The sequence below is a fragment of the Branchiostoma lanceolatum genome, chromosome 6 (assembly GCF_035083965.1).
Source record: "Branchiostoma lanceolatum isolate klBraLanc5 chromosome 6, klBraLanc5.hap2, whole genome shotgun sequence".
NCBI classification, from domain to species: Eukaryota; Metazoa; Chordata; class Leptocardii; order Amphioxiformes; family Branchiostomatidae; genus Branchiostoma; species Branchiostoma lanceolatum.
This window is the reverse complement of record NC_089727.1, coordinates 23,554,632-23,566,808: the sequence shown is the minus strand read 5'-3', so window position 1 is coordinate 23,566,808 and position 12,177 is coordinate 23,554,632. Positions and strand designations below refer to the sequence as shown.

General features: G+C 39.3%; 1 long non-coding RNA gene across 1 annotated transcript; it reads left to right on the top strand.

Annotated features, from left to right (window-relative positions):
* Positions 1–4,801: 4,801 nt before the first annotated feature.
* Positions 4,802–8,824, top strand: LOC136437084 (uncharacterized). The gene is made up of 4 exons (XR_010756158.1): positions 4,802–5,118; positions 5,509–5,652; positions 5,910–6,009; positions 6,539–8,824. It is a non-coding gene; the product is annotated as an uncharacterized lncRNA (long non-coding RNA).
* Positions 8,825–12,177: the final 3,353 nt, after the last annotated feature.

Below are 12,177 nucleotides of genomic sequence, written 5' to 3'. Positions count from 1 at the left end.
AAAGGTGAATGCACCCGGACTTAAACTATGCTAATGATGACACCATTTGCATAATTTATGCAGAAATTGTAGATGTGTAGATACCTTTCCGACTTTCAAATCAAACATAGCTATCAACGCTGTGTCAGAGTATCTAAATGGATCTAAATTTCCAATGTCTTCCCCACGTTAGCCTTGGTAGTTGTGTGTCTAGAAATGTGATTTTTGCGTCTTCTTCTTGTAGTAACCAGCATAAACTGGGGCTCTGAAGAGGGGTACATATAACTGCTAGGCAAAGTCTCAAACTAAATCGCAAGCCAGTGTTGTCATTACTTGAGGTATTTCTTGACTAACTGTCTTTCAAGGTAACTTCTTTATGTTTAGCGCTAGCCATACTTCTAGACATACTAGAGATATAAATAATGAGGTGCAAATTATGCTAATTGGGACTTAATTTGCATAGCTAATGAGGAAAATCTATATTTGCAGTGTTTTCCATTATCAATACTCAAATACATGAAGAAGAACTTTATTGCACGACAATTGTACATGGTACAAAGTATGGCAAGAATTCGTAAACATAACACAAAGTAGAAGTATAGAATAAAACTTAACATCCTAATTACTAATACAATACAATACATGTAACGTATGTAGTTTACGGAAAGTGGATCATCAACAGATACCAATTATGCAAATAAATCCCATATTTGCATAATTAATGCAAAACACCATATCTCATGTAATTGGAAAATTATAGGACTGTCAATATGATACTTAGTAATCAGGTAGCTTAGACAGAGATATACATAATGAAGTGCAAATTTTGCTAATTGAGACTTAATTTGCATAGCTTATGAGGAAAATCTATATTTGCTATGTTTTCTATTATCACATGTAACATATGTAATTTATGGAAAGTGAAGCATCAACAGATACCAATTATGCAAATAAACTCCTAATTTGCATAATTAATGCAAAACACCATAATTCATCTAATTCATAAATTATAGGCCTGTCAACATTGCAACATGTGTAAGTTAGAGAAGGTGTTTATGTCCAAGCATATATTATGCAAATGTGTATGTCATTTGCATGAATAGAATTGTTAATGGAGATATGAGGTCGTGGAACTCTTGTCTTAACCTGCGACGGGGATTACCTGCGTCGAGGATTAACTTGACGGGGACCTCTTTCACACCTTGTTCACACCTCCCTATCAGCAGAGATGTTAACACCTTTATAGACGTGTCACAGAGGAAGGGGGAGTGTCTTCTACGCCTAACACGACTTCACATATTGACCTGACTTTTCGCAAACGGGCGAGATATCAACCACTTAGCAGGGACGGCATTCTTTCTATCAAATTTTCCAGAAATATATGAATGTTTGCCCGAATTACAACGTGTTAGCGCGACACGTTTCTTCTCGCCTATACCTTTTTGGGCGGAACGGAGGAGGGGTTCATTTTGTATTTATAGACATCTAAACGTTTAACTGTTCTTTACAGGCTATCTTAAGTTTTTATGGGTATTTGCATTTATCTGATTAACGGAGAACCAAGGAAATGCAACAAGACACTCATTCAACCATAAAAGATCATTTGATGAATACAAAGCAAATCAGATGGCATGTTAATCTTTGATACACATACATATACACACCATTTATTTAAAAAAACAACAACATCAAAACACACATACATGTTCAGATCAATACATGTACTATAGTATCTATCTATCTATATTCATATCTAGATTTATTTACATTGATGAGCTTGTCAAATTCAAACCTCGATAGGGATAAACAAAGCATATTAAGTTGTTACCATTTACATGAATCAACAAAACTATGATAAAACTGTTTAAAGTTGTACTCATTTCATTCCTTGTCCTTGCTCTTAGAGTTACATTTTTGAGGAAAACAAAGCAAAATGGGCATACAACTAGGAGAAACTGGTAAGACAACAGAAAACAGATACCGGCCCATATATGACCACATAACATATAACATTTCTTAGAGCAACAAACTATAACAACTAGGAAGATAAGGACCTTTTTTTGCTCTAGTACATGTACATGACTGTTTCTTTGTACATCAATGTGCAGAAAAACTTCATTTATGCTATTTCATAATGTTTTGCAAATCCTGTTATAATGCTAATGAGCAAATCCATTGGTCGTATCTAATAGTATACACTGCCCCCTCATGTAGTCTGGCCGGCAACAGAGAGCCAGAATAAGAGAGGACAAAGCACAACACACAATGTGCAATTAATTCACATCTAAGGACACTTGTAAACATACACACATACCGACATATTGACAAACAAACATGCACTAAAGCATTACATATACACACACAAGTACATCAGATGTCTCTCTGTCTTCAGAGAAAGTAAAACAGCCTCATCAGTAGACACAGCCAAACACCTGTCTTCAGAGAAAGTGACACAGCATTACTGTATTACAGTCAGCCAAACATCTCCTTGTGTTCAGGGGAGAAACGCAGACTGGTTTATTTTCAAAAGGCGGGTAAAAGCTGTTGGTAGCCCGAATTCTAAAAAGCATTAATAAAATACCTAAAAATATTATATACAACCAACATTTCTTTCATTTTTGGATAGATCTAAATCTTCACGCAAACTGGCAAGATTTAAGGCCACATGATATAAAAACAGCAAACAGCATCACAAAAGACAGAAAAATAATCTCTATCTTCAGAGAAGTAAAACAGCGCTATTATAGACATTTCTCCAAACACCTCCTGTCTTCAGACAAAAGAAAACGGCATTATCATAGACAGCCAAACACCTCCTGTCTTCGGACAAAATAAGACAGCATTATTACAGACAGCCAAACACCTCCTGTCTTCGGACAAAATAAGACAGCATTATTACAGACAGCCAAACACCTCCTGTCTTCGGACAAAATAAAACAGCATTATTACAGACAGCCAAACACCTCCTGTCTTCAGACAAAATAAAACAGCATTATTACAGACAGCCAAACACCTCCTGTCTTCAGACAAAATAAAACAGCATTATTACAGACAGCCAAAACCTCCTGTCTTCGGACAAAATAAAACAGCATTATTACAGACAGCCAAACACCTCCTGTCTTCGGAGAAAATAAAACAGCATTATTAAAGACAGCCAAACACCTTCTACATGTATCTTCAGACAAAATAAAACAGCATTATTACATACGTTACATGTATTTGAGACTGATAATGGAAAACACTTCAAATATAGATTTTCCTCATCAGCTATGTAAATTAAGTCCCAGTTAGCATAATTTGCACCTCAGTGTGTATATCTCTATCTAAGCTACCAGCACACTAAATATCATGGAAATCCGTTGTTCCTTTTTTCAGTTATTCTCCTTAGAAGATTTTCACAAAAACGCCCCTGCAGTTCCAGAGGAAGATGCTAATGGAACATGAACACTCAAACAATATCACTGTGTTGTACAAATTTTCAGGAAGTCGAGATGTAGTTTACAAGTTTACGTGCATTTCACGACATGTCTTTCGTATTTGTTATACCGTGTGTTGGTCAAGTTGATCAAGTTGAAAACATTTCAATTCTCTATATTAAGACATTGAGATAGCATTGGAGGAGACAGCACTAACATAAGAATCTAGTTCCTAAAGCCAATAAGCTAGTTCGGAGTTGCTACTACGCATGTGCAGTGTCAAAGGTGAAGGCCCCCGGCTTGAAAACAGTGATCGTCTCGACATTGTCTTGAATTGCATAACAACGCCCGGCCGGGTTTTGTTCACGTCTGGGGGGGGGGGGGGGAGCTTCACCTTTGACACTGCACATGCGTAGTAACAACTCTGAACTAGCTTATTGGCTTTAGGCACTAGATTCTTTTAATTAATTTTGGCTTCACTTGAACGGTAATGACTCGTGTGTACTTAATTTGAACAGGAGTGCTAAGTCTGTAATGTAGATACATTATGTAGACTATGGAAGGAAACGTATCATTTACGTCTGACTAGTATTTTCTAGGACCCCAAAATATGATAAAGCCATCTGGTCAAACCGGATCCGGAAGCTAGTTATATAGCATGATCAGCTACAGTACTGCTGCCAATCACTATCACAGCTTGTGCGCAGTTTTGAACATGATTGACACACGTGGGACACATATCATACTATCATGCTAGTCTTTACCCGCACATGAAACATTTCAGAACACGTAGTAAAACGTAGTAAAAGTTGGGCGCTACAAATCACAAACAAATCAATCAGCTAGTTCGGAGTTGCTACTACGCATGTGCAGTATCAAAGGTGAAGGCCCACGAAACGTAAACAAAACCCGTCGGGGCGTTGTTATGCAAATCTAGATAATGTCGAGACGGGCACTGTTGGCAAGCCGAGGGCCTCATTGACACTGCACATGCGTAGTAGCAACTCCGAACCAGCTTATACATACGATATTAAAAAAAGCAGCATGATAGAATGCGATATCAGTCCACAAAAAACTCCACATCAATAGGTCCAATAGCCTGGTATATTTACTAGCCGCAAGGATGTTTACTTGTCGAGGGCCAGGTCTGGACGTCTCAGCTGAGACTAATGCTTGTGTTGCAAAAATACAAATCTTATTAGCTCAGATAACCAATGGGGTGAAAGACTCTAGAGTGAGGTTAATCTCTTCAGACAGATGACCAATCCGGGAGAGACTCCGGAGTGGCATCACCATGACAACCAAAAGTGCATTTTCGCAACCAATCACAAGCCAGAATATCCTGGCAAGTGACCAATCACAGGCCACTTCGTTTGCGTGGTGACTTTGTGGCCTCTGCACTACCTGGAAAGGTTCACTCTTCGATCGACAACCAGCCTGGCAAGGTCGATCTGTCTCCGTCTCCACGAGACCCGCTTGCCGCCCTTGATCTGAGCATCCGCGCCCGGATTGGCTCACTCCCCGTGTTTGTATCTGAATCAAACAATAGGGCCCCTTGTTCCTCTGCGTAATGTTCGTCCATGTAGCACCAAAGAGGTTCTAACCTCCTTGGTCGCGCGGTTCTGCCAGCCGTAAGAGTCATGGATTAACAGTAGGAGCCAGTCCGTATGCCATCGATATGAACTATGGCGTGATGCCTCGGCCTTTCCCACGACATTCGACAGTAAGTACTAGTACTTCTCGATACTGTACTGTGTGACTTGAGCGTCTTTTTAAAGCTGTGTTTAGCGTGACTACATGAAGCTTTATGTAACGTTAAGTTGGTAACAATTCACTATGTAAAAAGTTCTCTGATTTGCCTGAACGACACAACGCAAACTTTCAACTGTATAGGACAACTTTGTTTTTAGAAATTCATGCGTCTGTGCGGGACCTAAGCATTGAACAATGCTTTGCAGAAAATGTTTGTCGTTCTAACATGGTTGGAACTTGGAACGTATTTGTTGGTTGGAAAATTTGGTCAATGTATGCACTTTTCATCTCAGTTGCCCACAATTGTATGTCACAATCCCCCTTGTCATGCCATTGGACTAACATCGTTTGTGTTTTGCAGCAATGGTGAGGGGGCACCATTGACTTATATGTCTGGAAGTGCGCACAGTGTTACGTAAGTGCGAGAAGGGCAGCAAGTATCAGTCAAAGAAGCTTCTTTGTGACAACATCCAGAGCCTATAAAGGACACGCCACATTTGACAAGGTGAGCATTACATGTGATGTATTGTTTGACATCTACGTCTGTAGCTCTGCTTAGCATTAGTTGATGTTGATAGGATTTATTATGAAAATGGATGTGTAATTACTTATTAGCCATTCGCGCTGGTCCTCAGTTTGATACATCTTGTGTTTGAATTTTTGGTCATGCACAAATTTTGTAACAGGTGACAAGTTGACAATTGTATTTCACACATTTCCAATGCTATTGGACATCCCTTGTGCCTTTTATGTTTGTCCCAGCTGATGTTTCTGAGTACATCCTGACCCTGCTGCAGAACTTGAAGAGAGTGAAGACAAGAGAGTGAAGACAGGAAATTGAGGAGACTGGATTAACACCACTGTGAGTAGAATCTGTACAGCTTTACTTAGACCTCGGTCATCAATTTTACTGTAAATGCATTGAAGTTTTCGTGGTTTTAATTTCGCAATGGGGAGAAAATGGAGTGTTCTCGGTGGTAAGTTGAAACAATTGTATATTGATTCACGGTAAGCGTTGTATGATTGTATGTGTGTATGATTTATTTTTAACTAATGCAACTATTGTATTTTATCATGTACTTTTGCAGCAAGGCTGGCCCCTTGTAATAGCAATAGCTAGTCGGCCAGCCTTGGCTGCTGTACATGAATGTACACAGCCGAACAAATAAATAAAATAAATTAGTTGAAACAATTGTAGCGCTTCAGAAACCAACTTAGTTTCAAATGCGTCTTGTTAGTGTACAATGTACAGTACGTAGTGCTTCAAGTAGATAAGGGGCTAAGAGGGCAAAGAAATTTGTGATGATTTGTAGTGATTTGATTAGAACAAAGCAAGAACACGTTTATCTGGCTATTTTGACCTAATTCCTGTGTAATTTGTCTTCTCTCAGGTCATCGTCCAACGCCAAGTACGCCATCTCCACGATGACGTCCAGAAGACCGGTGCTCGTATGTTCGCCCTGCCAGAGGACTGACATGTGACAGGCTTGATGGGAAGTTATCAATTTGTGATGTAGCATTGATAGCTTTAACTGAAAGTATGATTTCCTCCGTGTAGCTGAGACATTGTCGGCAGTGCTTGTCACAATCTTTCGGTTGGTGGTAGGGTGCTTGACGTTTTTTGTTGACATCCTGAGTGGTGTTGTTGGTAGGGGGTTTGGGCATTTTGTGAGTGGTAGCTGCTTTTGCATACAGCCAGCTTTAGCCAGTTTCTGTGCTGTACAGATCCAGTATGTGACTGGTTCAGTTCCTGTGATTGTGTTGATGGCTGAGATTGTTAGCAGAGTGATTGTGAAGTTCACAGTTTCCAAGAGAGGGGATTTTCCTGGTTCTGTTAGCTTATGACTGCTTGGACTCTTCTACCATCTGTTGTCCTTTCTGTTTATGTGGTGGTCAGTGGGTCGTCGGGAACCTAGACCATTACGTAATTTGCCTTGTGCCGTTATCTTGGAGTCCCGAACCAGGACATCAGCACAGGGCCAGAAAAGAAGGCAGGTGGTTGGAGAGCCTGAGTAGTTGTGAGCTAACAGAGCCAGGAAAATCCCGGATCTCTGAAAACACCGAACTTTGCAGTTACTCCGAGAGCAATATCGGCCATCGGCATTGTTACAGACACTGAATCTGCCATATATCGGGTTTGTAAAGCGCAGAAATAGGCTGGGGCCCTGTGTGTAGAAGTAGCCATTGCTTTTGAAATGTCGTAACCACTCATCAGCAACTTTACTCAGGGTGTAATCAAAATGTGCTCAACACCTCACCATCCATCCAGAAGTCATGATTCTCTCTGTTGGCAATGCTTCAGGTAGACAGAAGAGATGGTAAAGGTACATTTCTAGGTTAAACCTAGAACTGAAATGACAATCACAAATCAGGTTAACTTCGTGTCACGCCCCCAGCAGTCTGAAGATGAAGTTCTTGCCAATGACCTTTTATGGAATGCAAAGTGTACACTTTATAATCATGTATACATGTACATTGTACTTTGTCATGCTTCAGGGAACATTTCAAAGCTTGCGGGACCAAAAAAATAACTATATAAAAGACAGCAAAACACACAAATTGCTAAAAAAGCACTCCTTACTTACCATAAATTTTGTATATTCTTGATATGCATTTTTTTGTTTTCTGAAATAGCCTGGTTGGGCCCTGTCTTGGAAATGTGACCCAGTAACCCAAGCTAGGGTTGCTAACTTGATTCTAGTTAAGCTTACAATGTGTTAGGTAGGATCAAGTTTAATTCATTTCTCGTCTTTTCTGTATTTCTCTAAATTTAGTAGAATTGCATTTGTGGTATTCTAAGTCCTATTGTAATTTTGGCTACTTATTTCAAGGCTTAGGCCACACCAATTAATTTCTTGGTTAACGGATTTAAAAAAAAATGCTAGATTGGAAAATCAACATGAAAACAATCTGAGGAAAGTTTGTACTTTTCAGTTTCAGTGAGTGAACAGGGTCAGGTGCAAGTTTTCACCTCGGCCTTCTGTTTGAATGATGTCCTCATGCTCATTAAAAAACCGTTAACCAAGAAATTAAATTGGTGTGGCCTTAGGCTGATGTTGGAGCACACACACAGACTAACACTCATACTAATGCACACACACAACACAAACACACTAACACATTAACTATCTGACAGTAGCCACTACTCTACAAGCAGAAGTTCGGCTTGGCGACATAAAGAAAATGGGACAAAAAAGAAAGTCCGATAAAAACGCATAAAACGCGTTTAGAATAACCAAGCCGGAGCCGACCTCTGCTTGGAGAGTAATGAGCCACTGTCAGAATTGATGGACGTTTACAACAACTGTTTTGTCTAGAAGATAAGAATGTCCTTTGTATCTATGCGCATACTGAAGGCAACGGTAGTCAAATTATGTACTGTGCTTTGATGGCATCAAAATTTGTAGTATCTGTTCTAAATGCTATGAATTTGATTGTCTCTTGTAGTATTTGTTCTAAATGCTATGAATTTGATTGCCTCTTGTTTACATTCTTTGCAATAAGGTCTTTTGTTCACGCTTTGATTTTATATTTTGTGGCATCTGCATGTATCTAGTTGTACAAGACTGGCCACCTTGTCCAACAAAGATACATCAGAGCTTTGTGATGTTTTCCTCAGTACACTATGCATTCCTGTTTTCTAAAAAAAATGCAATCAAATAAACTGTTTAAAATCATATGTGTATGTGTAGTTACTTCTTATTTACTATTATCTTTTTTACATTATTAAATGCTTTCTCCCCGCCCACCCTTAAACTGGTATGAAATCGACGTTCCCTCTCCCTTTATCCTCTCTGACGTGAAATGGATTTCCATCTCCCCTCAACTTCATCCAAGTCCATGTGACATGGATGGTCCCTCCCTTCTCAGACCCTTAACCCATGTCAAATGGATGGTCCCTCCTTTCCCAGACCTTTACTCCGTGTGTAATGGATGACCCCCTCTCCCCTTCAGACCTTCCTTCCATATGAAATGGATGGTCCCGTCCCAGACCTTCCCCATGTGAAATTGATGATCCTTCAGACCTTCATCCCGTGGTTCCTCCCTATCCCATTTGAAATGGATTTACTTTCCTCATATCCTTACCCCATGTGGAATGGAAGAGCCCTCTCTCCCTCAGGCCTTCATCCCATGTGAAATAGATAATCCCTCCCGTTTTAGACCCCGGATGGTCCCTCCCTGTTAAGACCCCAACCCCATTGGACATGGATGGTTCCCCCTTTACCAGACTCTTAAAGACCCTCTATGTAGTTTTAGGCCAATACAGAAAGTAGATTTTCCTACTGTTTCTTTGCATAGCAAGCTTTATCAACTCTATAGAATTGCTTACAGATATTCAGGAAGGGAGGTTACAACATTACTGCACCATACAAACAACTTTAAAAAACTGTTATCCTCCATCCAAAACAACACGCAGTGTGAAACTAACACATGGCCACACATGGCTTCTGTACTTCTTATCAGGCTGACCGCCGGGAAAATAACCACACTTTATTGATACCCTTCAAAGTAGACTCTCTAGAATAAATTAATAGTTGTATTCTACCCTCTTGGAAAAAGATTTGAGTGTTACCAAAGAAGAAGAGCTTCATGGCATCTGGCAGTCTAAAGTGTGCCTAAGTGATTAGGCCACCATGGGGGTCCTCCGATGCACTGGGATGTTGTTGTTTATCTACTATTGAGGTGGTGTTCGGGAGTTTTTGTTTTGTTTTTTGTACAGTTCACAAATACCAAAAATAGACGAAATAATGAAGAAAATATGCTGAAAAGGGGTACCTGCCATTAACATAAAGATTTGTTCACAATAATATTTTCAATTTTTGCGCCAAAATCCTACATAGTGGGCCTTTAACCCTTGCTTAATGAATGGTCCTTCCCTTTTAAGACCCTCAACCCCATGGATGCAATAATCTTTTTCCGTAAGGCGTAGACGGCCTATTTTTATTTCTTATTAAAGAAAGCCATCTATTATCCGATTTTTTTTTAATGTCGGTCACGTAATTTGCAGCGAGGCTATCAGATTTTAGCGTAATACCTAGGTGGTTCTTTTGAATTTAGCGTAAAGCGTTGTAGGGACCAGTACCCCATGCAGATCCTCTACCATATCATACTTGTACCAAGGAGTTTTATTTAAACTTCCTTGCATCTGATTACCTATCCAAATCGTTATTTGAGAAAAGATAATTGACATGTTGCAATGACTAAGAAGCCGATGACGATAATGATGATAGATGTACAAATTATAGCATGTTATTGCCAATACGAAATGATAAAGAAAACTAACATTGTGCTGAGTGAATTGATAATCTAGCACCGCCTCCAGTGTTTTCACTGGACCTGCCCAGATATATTAAAGTCAGCCACAGACATGCCCCTCATCACATGACTGTTCTTTCTGGTCTGCCTCACACGTCTATTAGCTTCCCCAGCCCAGGTTCCAGCCACCCTCTTTCAAACATAGTGCTCATGACAACTAAACGCTGTCGTTTATTTGACGAAAACAAAACAAGGAGACCAAATAGTAAACAAGCATGTTCCGAACAAGCATACACGACAAAATCCAAACAAAAGCGCAGGTTGACTTTTAAGTTTGAAAAAAAACAAGAGCTTTTAAAAAAAGCTGGCGTTTCGGCTACGTTTATAAGTGTGAATTGTCTTTTCCCTTTACTTGAAGTAAAATCTGCCAGAGGAAGTCACTCAAGGGCTGTTCAGTCTATAAGAAAAATTGTCATTTTGGGAAATGAGTACTGTTTTAATAGAGAAAGGCAGATTGGGGAAAGCAATTTTGAAGTTACGTCACTTAACTTAAGTGCTTTTGAAAAAGCTGGTCTTGGCCTACAACTTGTACTTATTTGTAAAATGTATAATAGGCTCATTATAAAAGCTATCAATGTAATTATGTACATGGCACGCAATAAAACATAAAATTTGAAAAAGCACCATTGAATCATCAGCACTATGGTAATTAAGTGAAATAGAAGTTCATAACAGCTAAGGTTCTATCTAAAATGACTACCAAATGTCAAACAAATCAACAGCTACCTCATCCGTATTATTCTGGTTTCCGCATTTACAACATTTCTTCCTTATTTTCCTGGGTAATTTTGCTAAAATTCATGAAAATTCCCATAGTTTTGTGCCGAGGGGCGCCACTTTCCACGTCCGTGTTGTCTGAATGAAGTCGATACTGAACAATGGAGCATTTGCTACTGTAACAAAGAATCGCTGTTTTGCAAACAACATCAAGAGCCTCTGTTTACATCGGGAATAGAAGTTTAGTGGCGAGTGTTTTGCAAGAATCATCTTACCGCGCATAGGAGCCGCTGCACGGTATTTTCCATTACAATGAACAGAAAAATTCGAATGCCGGGTTTGGAATCTATGAAGTCCTGTTCATAAGACAAAGGCCTTGTATATATTAAATGAATATTTAAAAATAACAAATATAAAATATTTCTTTATTTATTAATGAAAAAAAATGATATTCATAAATATGATATTGATAGATTAATATAATATCAATATATATTTTTGATATTCAATATCTAAAAAGAAAAAAAAAATCCATGCACGGAGACGAACCCGGATCTTCTGGGTCCGAAGTGCTTCGCGTTGCCAGATCGGCCAAGCTGCGGTACGTAACTATACACTCTGGACGTAATGCTATAACCTCATTATATGGTATCATTTATGCCGATTTTTGGTCGTTTTCTTGACGAAATCATTTTTTTTCTTCTGCAATCTTGTGGAATAGATGTAATATGGTCATTTTTCAGGATATCAAAGTCCGAAACCACAATGCAATGATATTTCCGAACAGTTGTAGCAGTTACATGCGGTCGCCGTCCTGTGTCACATGCAAATCTAGCCTGCCTGCATTTTCGTGCTCTCTTGCCATATAAGGCAACGGCTATACAAGGATTTGAGAACGTATTGCCATATAAGGTCTTATTGTGTGCGACACAGTGTTGAACCAAGCTTCCCTGGTTCCTTCCTCCTTGCTTGAAGGTAAAAGCCAGGACAATGCGTT